Source organism: Pelobates fuscus, chromosome 12 (assembly GCF_036172605.1).
Source record: "Pelobates fuscus isolate aPelFus1 chromosome 12, aPelFus1.pri, whole genome shotgun sequence".
In the NCBI taxonomy this organism is placed as follows: Eukaryota; Metazoa; Chordata; class Amphibia; order Anura; family Pelobatidae; genus Pelobates; species Pelobates fuscus.
The window spans coordinates 75,395,351-75,407,710 of NC_086328.1; positions in this window are offsets into that span (position 1 = coordinate 75,395,351).

Sequence of the window (12,360 nt, forward strand, 5' to 3'; positions counted from 1 at the left end):
CATTAATACATTTTTAACCGTACCATCAGAAAAATAGTCCTCAACATGGCCAGTATTTATGCACGAACCTTTTGTCAAATACTGGTTATATCAGCATTTTAAAAAACAATGCATTCTTTACACTTTTGCCTGAGGGTCATCAAATGTTAGATGTAGTGATGTACCGAACTGTCCACCGGCGAACAGTTCCCGGCGAAATTAGCGTGTTCGCGTTCGCCGCGGCGGGCGGACACATGCGCAGTTCGATCCGCCCCCTATTCGTCATCATTGGGCAAACTTTGACCCTGTGCATCTCGGTCAGCAGACACATTCCAGCCAATCAGCAGCACTCCCTCCCTTCCACACCCTCCAACCTCCCTCCCAGCATCCATTTTCGATTAATTCGGAAGATGCATGCTTAGTGAGAGGAGGGAAAGTTTAGCTGCTGCTGATTAGATAGGGAAATTGATAGCTAGGCTAGGGTATTCAGTGTCCACTACAATCCTGAAGGACTCATCTGATCTCTGCTGTAAGGACAGCACCCCAAAAAGCCCTTTTTAGGGCTATAACATCAGGCTGCTTTTTTTTTTTTTCCTGTGTAATGTAATTGCAGGTGCCTGCCTGCCAGCTTCTGTGTGAGGTTCACATTGGATACTGTGCCCACTTGCCCAGTGCCACCACTCATATCTGTTTTAACCCCTTAAGGACACATGACGTGTCTGACACGTCATGATTCCCTTTTATTCCAGAAGTTTGGTCCTTAAGGGGTTAACAATTGGTTAAGCTTTAGATTTAAAATAAATATTGTTTTTTCACTGTAATAGAAGAGCAGTTGCCTGCCTGCCAGCTTCTGTGTCAGGTTGGATGCCTTGCCCATTTGCACAGTCAGTGCCACCACTCATATCTGTTTTAACAATAGCTTAAGCTTTAGATTTTAAAGAAATCATTTTTTTTCACTGTAATAGAAGATCAGTTAGTTGTCTGCAAGCATCTGGGTGTCAGGCCTACTTCAGCGTGTGCTCTGCAGACCTGTGCCAGCGTGCTTTGACAGTTGCCAATCATATCTGGTGTCTCTTTAGCGTGCTTTTACAAAGAAAAAAGGTTTCCAGTGTAAGCTAATAGCAGACAGTCAGTGTCCTTCAAGCGGCTCTGTCAGGCCTTCCTTCAGCGTGTGCCCTGCACAACCCTGCCAGCGTACTTTGACAGTTGCCACTCATATCTGGTGTCTCTATAGCGTGCTTTTACAACCAAAATTTTGTTTCCACTGTAATAGAAGAGCAGTTGCCTGCCTGCCAGCTTCTGTGTGAGGTTCACATTGGATACTGTGCCTACTTGCCCAGTGCCACCACTCATATCTGTTTTAACAATTGGTTAAGCTTTAGATTTAAAATAAATAATTTTTTTTCACTGTAATAGAAGAGCAGTTGCCTGCCTGCCAGCTTCTGTGTCAGGTTGGATGCCTTGCCCATTGGCACAGTCAGTGCCACCACTCATATCTCTTTTAACAATTGGTTAAGCTTTAGATTTTAAATAAATAATTTTTTTCACTGTAATAGAAGAGCAGTTGCCTGCCTGCCAGCTTCTGTGTGAGGTTCACATTGGATACTGTGCCCACTTGCCCAGTGCCACCACTCATATCTGTTTTAACAATTGGTTAAGCTTTAGATTTAAAATAAATAATTTGTTTTCACTGTAATAGAAGAGCAGTTGCCTGCCTGCCAGCTTCTGTGTCAGGTTGGATGCCTTGCCCATTTGCACAGTCAGTGCCACCACTCATATCTGTTTTAACAATTGGTTAAGCTTTACATTTAAAATAAATAATTTTTTTTCACTGTAATAGAAGAGCAGTTGCCTGCCTGCCAGCTTCTGTGTGAGGTTCACATTGGATACTGTGCCTACTTGCCCAGTGCCACCACTCATATCTGTTTTAACAATTGGTTAAGCTTTACATTTAAAATAAATATTTTTTTTTCACTGTAATAGAAGAGCAGTTAGTTGTCTGCAAGCGTCTGGGTGTCAGGCCTACTTCAGCGTGTGCTCTGCAGACCTGTGCCAGCGTGCTTTGACAGTTGCCACTCATATCTGGTGTCTCTATAGCGTGCTTTTACAACCAAAATTTTGTTTCCACTGTAATAGAAGAGCAGTTGCCTGCCTGACAGCTTCTGTGTGAGGTTCACATTGGATACTGTGCCTACTTGCCCAGTGCCACCACTCATATCTGTTTTAACAATTGGTTAAGCTTTACATTTAAAATAAATATTTTTTTTCACTGTAATAGAAGAGCAGTTAGTTGTCTGCAAGCGTCTGGGTGTCAGGCCTACTTCAGCGTGTGCTCTGCAGACCTGTGCCAGCGTGCTTTGACAGTTGCCACTCATATCTGGTGTCTCTATAGCGTGCTTTTACAACCAAAATGTTGTTTCCACTGTAATAGAAGAGCAGTTGCCTGCCTGCCAGCTTCTGTGTGAGGTTCACATTGGATACTGTGCCTACTTGCCCAGTGCCACCACTCATATCTGTTTTAACAATTGGTTAAGCTTTACATTTAAAATAAATATTGTTTTTTCACTGTAATAGAAGAGCAGTTGCCTGCCTGCCAGCTTCTGTGTGAGGTTCACATTAGATACTGTGCCTACTTGCCCAGTGCCACCACTCATATCTGTTTTAACAATTGGTTAAGCTTTACATTTAAAATAAATATTTTTTTTTCACTGTAATAGAAGAGCAGTTGCCTTCCTGACAGCTTCTGTGTGAGGTTCACATTGGATACTGTGCCTACTTGCCCAGTGCCACCACTCATATCTGTTTTAACAATTGGTTAAGCTTTACATTTAAAATAAATATTTTTTTTCACTGTAATAGAAGAGCAGTTGCCTGCCTGCCAGCTTCTGTGTGAGGTTCACATTGGATACTGTGCCTACTTGCCCAGTGCCACCACTCATATCTGTTTTAACAATTGGTTAAGCTTTACATTTAAAATAAATAATTTGTTTTCACTGTAATAGAAGAGCAGTTGCCTGCCTGCCAGCTTCTGTGTCAGGTTTGATGCCTTGCCCATTTGCACAGTCAGTGCCACCACTCATATCTGTTTTAACAATAGCTTAAGCTTTAGATTTTAAAGAAATCATTTTTTTTCACTGTAATAGAAGATCAGTTAGTTGTCTGCAAGCGTCTGGGTGTCAGGCCTACTTCAGCGTGTGCTCTGTAGACCTATTCCAGCGTGCTTTGACAGTTGCCAATCATATTTGGTGTCTCTATAGCGTGCTTTTAAAACCAAAATTTGTTTTTCACTGTTATAGATTGAATAGCAGTTACTTGTCTTCATGCGGGTGTCTCAGGCCTACAGTGTGTGCTCTGCAGAACTGTTCCAGTGCACATTGCCAATCATATCTGTTGTCTCTATAGCGTGTTTTTAAAACCATAATTTGTTTTTCACTGTTATAGATTGAATAGCAGTTACTTGTCTTCAAGCGGCTTTGTCAGTCCTTCCTTCAGCGTGTGCTCTGCAGAACTGTTCCAGTGCACATTGCCAATCATATCTGGTCTCACAGTAGCTTGCACGCATAGTACCACTAATCCCCCAAAAAATGACAGGCAGAGGCAGGCCACCCCGCAGAGGCCGTCGTGGTCGTGGTGCTGTGATTCCCTTTTGCCCTAGAATAATGCCCAGTTTTCAGAAGCCACGTACCCTGAACTTGAAAAGTTCTGAGGACTTAGTTGACTGGCTAACACAGGACACCCAATCTTGTACAGCCTCCGCTCGGAACCTTGACGCACCATCCTCCTCCAGCTTAGCTTCAGGCACCTCTCAAGATACCACTCACCCGCCTGCTGCCACCACCAAAACTAGCACCACAGCCGCTTTACTTGGTATGTCAGAGGAGTTATTCACACACCCGTTTGAAGAAATGAGTGATGCGCAACCATTATTGCTAGAGGATGTAGATAACAGGGATATGTCTCAGGCAGGCAGCATTAAACACATGGAGGTACGGTGTGATGATGATGATGTTGTACCCGCTGCTGCTTCCTTTTCTGAGTTGTCAGATACAAGCGAAGCGGTTGATGATGACGATGCGTCCATGGATGTCACGTGGGTGCCCGCTCGGCAAGAAGAAGAACAGGGCGAAAGTTCAGATGGGGAGACAGAGAGGAGGAGGAGACGAGTTGGAAGCAGGGGGGGTCATCGCAAGGAGCTAGTGGCACAGTCAGACAGCATGCATCGGCACCCGGGATCAGCCCGACAGCACGCCAATCAACGCATGCTGTGTCCACCACCAGAATGCCGTCATTGCAGAGCTCAGCAGTGTGGCATTTTTTTTGTGTCTGCCTCTGACAACAGCGATGCCATTTGCAACCTGTGCCAAAGGAAACTGAGTCGTGGGAGGTCCAACACCCACCTAGGTACAACTGCTTTGCGTAGGCACATGATCTCACATCACAAACGCCTATGGGATCAACACATGAGTACAAGCAGCACGCCTACTCTAAGCCGCCATCCTCCTCCTGGTCCAGCATCTTCAGCCACGTCAACCACTGCTGTCCTTCTTGCCCCCTCTCAACCATCCGCCACTCCGTCTCCCGCCTTGAGCAGTTCCCGCTCATCTGCCCACAGTCATGTGTCTGTCAAGGACATGTTTGAGCGTAAGAAGCCAATGTCACCAAGTCACCCCCGTCTGACAGCTGGCTTGTCCGAACTATTAGCCCGCCAGCTTTTACCATACAATCTGGTTGAGTCTGAGGCGTTCAAAAAATTTGTAGCTATTGGGACACCGCAGTGGAAGGTACCCGGCCGGAATTTCTTTTCACAAAAGGTAATCCCCAACTTGTGCAAAAGGAAGTCATGGCATGTCTGGCACACAGTGCAAGGGTCCATCTGACCACTGATACCTGGTCTGCAAAGCATGGTCAGGGCAGGTATATCACCTACACTGCGCATTGGGTAAACCTGCTGACGGCTGACAAGCAAGGAATGCATGGCATTGCAGAGGAGTTGGTGACACCGCCACGAATTGCAGGCAGTCCTGCTGCCACCTCCTCTACTCCTCCTACTCCATCCTCTTCCATAACCTCCTCGGCTGAGTCCTCTTGTGCCGCTGCTTCTTGCTCCACATCAACGGCACCCCCCCAGCTCCCCAGGTACTATTCCACATCCCGGATACGGCAGTGTCACGCCGTCTTGGGTTTGACTTGCTTGAAAGCAGAGAGTCACACCGGACAAGCACTCCTGTCCGCCCTGAACGCACAGGTGGAAAAGTGGCTGACTCCGCAGCAACTGGATATCGGCAAAGTGGTGTGTGACAACGGAAAAAATTTGATAGCGGCATTGAAGTTGGGCAAGTTGACACATGTGCCGTGCATGGCACATGTGTGTAATCTGATCGTACAACGCTTTGTGCATAAGTACACAGGCTTACAGGACGTCCTGAAGCAGGCCAGGAAGGTGTGTGGCCATTTCAGGCGTTCCTACACGGCCATGGCTCACTTTGCCGATATCCAGCGGCGAAACAACATGCCAGTGAAGCGCTTGATTTGCGACAGCCCTACACGTTGGAATTCAACACTCCTAATGTTCGACCACCTGCTCCAACAAGAAAAAGCTGTTAATGAATATTTGTATGACCGGGGTGCTAGGACAGCCTCTGGGGAGCTGGGAATTTTTTTGCCACGTTACTGGACGCTCATGCGCAATGCCTGTAGGCTCATGCGTCTTTTGGAGGAGGTGACAAACCTAGTCAGTCGCAACGAAGGCACCATCAGCGACATCATACCATTTGTTTTCTTCATGGAGCGTGCCCTGCGAAGAGTGCTGGATCAGGCTGTAGATGAGCGTGAAGAGGAAGAGGAAGAGTTGTGGTCACCATCACCACCAGAAACAGCCTTATCAGCATCGCTTGCTGGACCTGCGGCAACGCTGGAAAAGGATTGTGAGGAAGAGGAGTCAGAGGAGGATTCTAGCTTTGAGGAGGAGGAGGAGGAGCAAGACCAAACACAACAGGCATCCCAGGGTGCTCGTTGTCACCTATCTGGTACCCGTGGTGTTGTACGTGGCTGTGGGGAAGAACATACCTTCAATGACATCAGTGAGGAGGAGGAACAGGAAATGAGTAGCTCGGCATCCAACCTTGTGCAAATGGGGTCTTTCATGCTGTCCTGCCTGTTGAGGGACCCTCGTATAAAAAGGCTGAAGGAGAACGACCTGTACTGGGTGTCCACGCTACTAGACCCCCGGTATAAGCAGAAAGTGGCGGAAATGTTACCGAATTACAACAAGTCGGAAAGGATGCAGCATTTGCAAAATAAATTAAAAAGTATGCTTTACACAGCGTATAAGGGTGATGTCACAGCACAACGGGAATCTAACAGGGGGAGAGGTGGAAGTCATCCTCCTCCTCCTCCTCCCACGACCACGCCGGCAAGGACAGGACGCTTTAAAGACGTGTTGTTGATGGAGGACATGTGGACCTTTTTAAGTCCTATGCATCGCCACAGCCCTTCGGGATCCACCCTCAGAGAGCGACTCGACCGACAGGTAGCAGACTACCTCGCCTTAACTGCAGATATCGACACTCTGAGGAGCGATGAACCCCTTGACTACTGGGTGTGCAGGCTTGACCTGTGGCCTGAGCTATCCCAATTTGCGATAGAACTTCTGGCCTGCCCCGCTTCAAGTGTCCTGTCAGAAAGGACCTTCAGTGCAGCAGGAGGTATTGTCACTGAGAAGAGAAGTCGCCTAGGTCAAAAAAGTCTAGATTACCTCACCTTTATTAAGATGAATGAGGGATGGATCCCGAAGGGACTGACACTGGGCGATACATTCGCTTAAAAAAGGCCTGATGAGATGAGCTGCCTTGGGCTAAAAATGGTCCACACGCTGCTGTATTTTAGCTCTGAATGACGTTTGACTTGCGTGACTTATCCGCCACCAACTAGGGTTCAAGCCGCCATGTTTTAGGGCACTTTCTGCCTGTGAAACAAACATCAATTTTTCTGGCCGCTGCTACAGCAGCGGCTGCAACAATACCAAATTTTTCAGGCATGTGTACATGCCTAATTTTTAGGCCCACTGGTGCAGCACTGTGGCTTCAAAAACCAAACCAAAAATTAAAATCCTCCAAGATGGCACCAATATACCAGTGGTCTAAGCATCTTCCCACCTTGGCCTAAAAGGGGAGGTGATTCAACAATTAAAAATCTCTGCCATTTACACGTCCACTGATAGGAGACGCGGAAGGTATTAAACTGATATGAACAATACTCCACTCCTATCAGTAGGTCCGTCCCATTGTGATTTATGCCCCCCACCCACCGCGCAGGGATGGGGGCCGGGGGGGAGGAAAGTAGGCCCCCCCATTGTGATTTATGCCCCCCACCCACCGCGCAGGGGTGGGGGCCGAGGGGGGGAGGACAGTAGGTCACCCCATTGTGATTTATGGCCCCCACCCACCGCGCAGGGGTTGGGGAGGACAGTAGCTCCCCCCAGTGTGTATCAGGGGCTTTGAGGACAGGTGTCAATCCATACCTGCCAAGTGACCCTATGTAGGGGGAACAGTCTCTATTCTGCTCTGTGTCAGTGTGTATCATGGTCTCTGTGGACGGGGAACAGTCTCTATTCTGCTCTGTGTCAGTGTGTATCATGGTCTCTGTGGACAGGGAACAGTCCCTATTCTGCTCTGTGTCAGTGTGTATCATGGTCTCTGTGGACGGGGAACAGTCTCTATTCTGCTCTGTGTCAGTGTGTATCATGGACTCTGTGGACAGGGAACAGTCCCTATTCTGCTCTGTGTCAGTGTGTATCAGGGGTTTTGAGGACAGGTGTCAATCCATATCTGCCAAGTGACCCTATGTAGGGGGAACAGTCCCTATTCTGCTCTGTGTCAGTGTGTATCATGGTCTCTGTGGACGGTGAACAGTCTCTATTCTGCTCTGTGTCAGTGTGTATCATGGTCTCTGTGGACAGGGAACAGTCTCTATTCTGCTCTGTGTCAGTGTGTATCAGGGGTTTTGAGGACAGGTGTCAATCCATATCTGCCAAGTGACCCTATGTAGGGGGAACAGTCCCTATTCTGCTCTGTGTCAGTGTGTATCAGGGGTTTTGAGGACAGGTGTCAATCCATATCTGCCAAGTGACCCTATGTAGGGGGAACAGTCCCTATTCTGCTCTGTGTCAGTGTGTATCAGGGGTTTTGAGGACAGGTGTCAATCCATATCTGCCAAGTGACCCTATGTAGGGGGAACAGTCCCCATTCTGCTCTGTGTCAGTGTGTATCAGGGGTTTTGAGGACAGGTGTCAATCCATGTTACGGTTACCCTTAGGCTTGCTGAGAGCTGGACCGCTTAGTCGTCTGGATTCCTAGTTGCTGAAGAGGGGAGAGCTGCTTTCCATAGTATTCCATATGAGTCCTGTAAGTGTAGAATAATCCCACTAGCTATAGCATAGCTAGGATACCTTTCTGCCCAAAAAACGAGTCGAGGCTGCGATTTGAGGGTCAAGTAAGAAACTGAGGTCTGGAACACCCCGCCTGCTTTTTATTACAGTCAGGTACACACAGACCCCTCCCAGGGGGAGGTATAAAATAACCAATAACAGCATAGTACAGCCCCCTGGTGCCCTCCCCTCCGCTTGGGAGATAATTGAGTTTCCTACTGTATCTACTCAATTATCTCCAAGCTAAAACTTATACATTTTTATACATTTTTATAACTTTCTCATTTTACCTAGTACATTAATAAAACTTATATTTTTGTGAACAACATAAATGGTGGAACAACATACTCAAATTTCGTGGGAATCCGTCCAGTAGTTCCAGAGATATTAAAAAGTCTCTTTGGACCGACCGCACGCCTGTTTGCAAGCCCAGAAACAGTTCCACAGATTCAGCTGTGTGGTCGGTCGCTGTTTAGCCGGAAAAGCGGTAAAGTTCCATCCGAAGCCGGTGTTCGAATATTCGAACGCACTTCGGCTTTTGTCGAAGTGTCGAAGTAAATGTGGTTTATACTTCCGCGATGGTCGCTAGCCGTGTGGTGATCTATTCCCATAAAAAGAGACGACAAAGTTCCTTTCGACGGTTGTTTCGAATGTCCGGCCAGGACTTAGTCTCCGCTGTGGTGTCGAAGGATCGGGAAAGATACAGGTTACCGCTGACCGCATTCGACTGTATTAAAATGGCCGCCGCCACGTGTTCGACTGTAATGGCGGCCGTTTCGACTACCTCAGTGACTTCGACGGCTTCGGCACTTCGACGGTATTCGAAGTGCCAGTTCAAAGATTGAAATGCTGTTCCTAAGTAATTAAAGGTACACAATTAGAACTAGTGTTTCTGTAACAGTGCTCCCTTTTTGTGGAACACTCTGGCAGACACCGTCTGACCCCTTTTCGGGGCAGACTAAGGCTGTCCAGACCGCTGGTTATGCTGGGCTGAGGTCCGTTTGTCTGGACAACCCGTCCGCGTTGCCATTCTGTTTCCCGGGTCGGTAGGTAATGGTAAAATTGAAGGGTTGCAATGATAAACTCCAACGTAATAACCTGCCGTTATCTCCAGAGACCCGGTTTAGCCACACCAACGGGTTATGGTCGGTGACCAGAGTGAACTCTTGTCCATATAAATAGGGAGTCAATTTCTTTAATGCCCACACCAAGGCCAAACACTCCTTTTCGACCGCTGCATAGCTGACTTCGCGGGGTAGGAGCTTCCGGCTGATGTAGGCAACTGGATGCTCCCCTCCATCTTCACCTACTTGGCTGAGGACGGCTCCCAGCCCGAACATGGAAGCGTCTGTATGGACGATAAAGCGTTTATTAAGAGCTGGGGCCGCCAAGACAGGAGCATTAACCAAAGCATTTTTGAGGGCCTGGAAAGCCGTTTCACAGTGGGGAGACCACAGGACCTGTCGAGGTAAGTTTTTCTTGGTCAAGTCAGTCAGGGGTTTGGCAAGTGTGCTGTAGTCGGGTACAAATCGTCTGTAGTACCCTGCCATGCCCAGAAAGGCTAGAACCTGGGTTTTAGTGATGGGAGTGGGCCAATTGGCAACAGCTTCTATCTTGGCTGGCTCTGGTCGCTGTTTTCCGCACCCCACCCGGTGACCCAGGTACTGTACCTCGGCCATCCCAAAGTGGCATTTTTCTGGTTTCAGAGTCAGGCCAGCAGCCCGGATCTGATCCAGAACCATTCCTACATGAGCTAAGTGGTCCTCCCAGGACTCACTGTGAATCGCTATGTCGTCCAGGTATGCACAGGCAAAACTCTGGAAGCCATCCAGGAGCCTATCCACCAAGCGCTGGAATGTAGCTGGGGCATTCTTCATCCCAAACGGCATTACCTTAAACTGGTATAAGCCGAATGGGGTGACGAATGCCGACTTGGGGATAGCCTCCGGGGCCAGGGGAATCTGCCAGTAACCCTTGCAGAGGTCAATAGTGGTCAGGTAATTTCCCCTGGCTATACGATCGAGTAGCTCGTCTACCCTGGGCATAGGGTACGCGTCCGTCACTGTTTTTTCATTGAGCCTCCGGTAGTCTACACAGAACCGGGTTGTCCCATCTTTCTTGGGTACCAGGACAACCGGGGAGGCCCAGGGACTATCGGAGGGCTCAATCACCCCGAGTTGGAGCATCTCATCTATCTCCTTCTTCATTCCTGTTCTAACTGCCTCGGGGATGCGATACGGGGGCTGGCGTAAGGGTGTTTGCCCGGGGGTATCGACCTGGTGGGTAGTTAGGGTAGTGTACCCTGGCTTCTGGGAGAAGGTGAGGTGTTTGGACTGGAGGAGTGTATTGAGCTGCTCCCTTTCAGTGGGGCTAAGTCGGTCTCCTATCTGAACCTGGGTTACTATCCCTGTGGGGGGACTCTTTTCTAATAGGTCGGGAATGGGTAGACTGTCGGGGTCTTCCTGGGGAGGACAACATACGGCTGTCACGTTCTCGGGTCGCTCTAAGTATTCTTTGAGCATGTTTACATGGAACGTCTTCCTAAGGTTGTTGTCGTGGCAACTGGCTATGACATAAGTTGTGTCGCCCCGTTTCTCTACAATCTGGTAGGGGCCCTGCCATGATGCTTGCAATTTGTCTGTCTTCACCGGCTTAAGTACTAACACCTTTTGTCCTATGGTAAAGATTCTCCTTCGGGCCCCCCGATCGTACCATACCTTCTGTCTTCTCTGGGCCGACTGGAGGTTAGCCTGCACTGATTTGGCTAGCTGCTCCATTCGGTCTCTGAGTTCCAGCACGTATGGCACAATGGGGACACCGTCAGTTTCCGTCTCTCCCTCCCAGTGCTCCCGGATCAGGTTTAGGGGGCCCCGTACCTTTCTTCCGTAGAGCAATTCAAAGGGAGAGAACCCTGTCGTTTCCTGGGGCACCTCCCGATAAGCAAATAGGAGATGCGGCAGGAAGCGTTCCCAATCTCGGTATTCCTGAGTGAACGTTTTGAGCATTTGTTTGAGGGTTCCGTTGAACCTCTCACAAAGTCCGTTCGTCTGGGGATGGTAGGGGGAGCTCAGAAGGGATTTAATTTTGCAAACCTGCCAGAGTTGTTGGGTCAATTCGGCTGTAAATTGGGTGCCTCGGTCAGACAGGATTTCTTTTGGAAATCCTACCCGGGAGAACACTTGTACCAGTGCATTCGCTACCGTATCCGCTTGGATGTTGGGCAGGGCGACAGCCTCGGGGTACCTGGTAGCGTAGTCCACTACGGTAAGGATGTAGCGCTTACCGGATGGACTAGGGGTGGCCAGTGGTCCTACTAGGTCAATAGCAACCCTGCTAAAGGGTTCCTCTACGATGGGCATATTGACTAGAGGGGCTTTAGGGTGATCGCCTCGCCTTCCTACTCGTTGACACACATCGCAAGTATTGCAATAAGTCCTAACATCAGCGTGTACTCCTGGCCAAAAGAATGTGTGGGTAATGCGGTGTAGCGTACGGGTTACAGCTAGGTGACCTGCCAAGGGGATGTCGTGTCCTATCTTGAGGATTTCTCGACGGTATTTGTGGGGCACTACCAGCTGTCGCCTACGTTGTCCCTTTTTCTCTGTCAAGCGATATAGTTTGCCTTTTTCCCATAGAAAAGTTTCGTTATCTGCCCCGCTCCCCCCGGTCTCTGCTCGTTCCCGGTATTTCTGTAAAGTCGGGTCAGTCCTAGACTCGGTCTCGAAAGTATCTGGGGTGTCCCAGGGTATGGGGCCTAACATGTCAGGAAAAGTCGGGGTCGGTCTTACCTGGGTCTCCCGCACTGGTGAGGGTTCTCGGTCCATCCGGGCTTGTGCTCGGGTAGTCACTGGGTTCGCCTCGTTGTTGTATGCTGGAGCATAGGCAGAAGTCATGGGGCCCAAATCGTTGCCCAGTAGTACTTCAGCAGGTAAATTATCCATTATGCCCACGTTCAC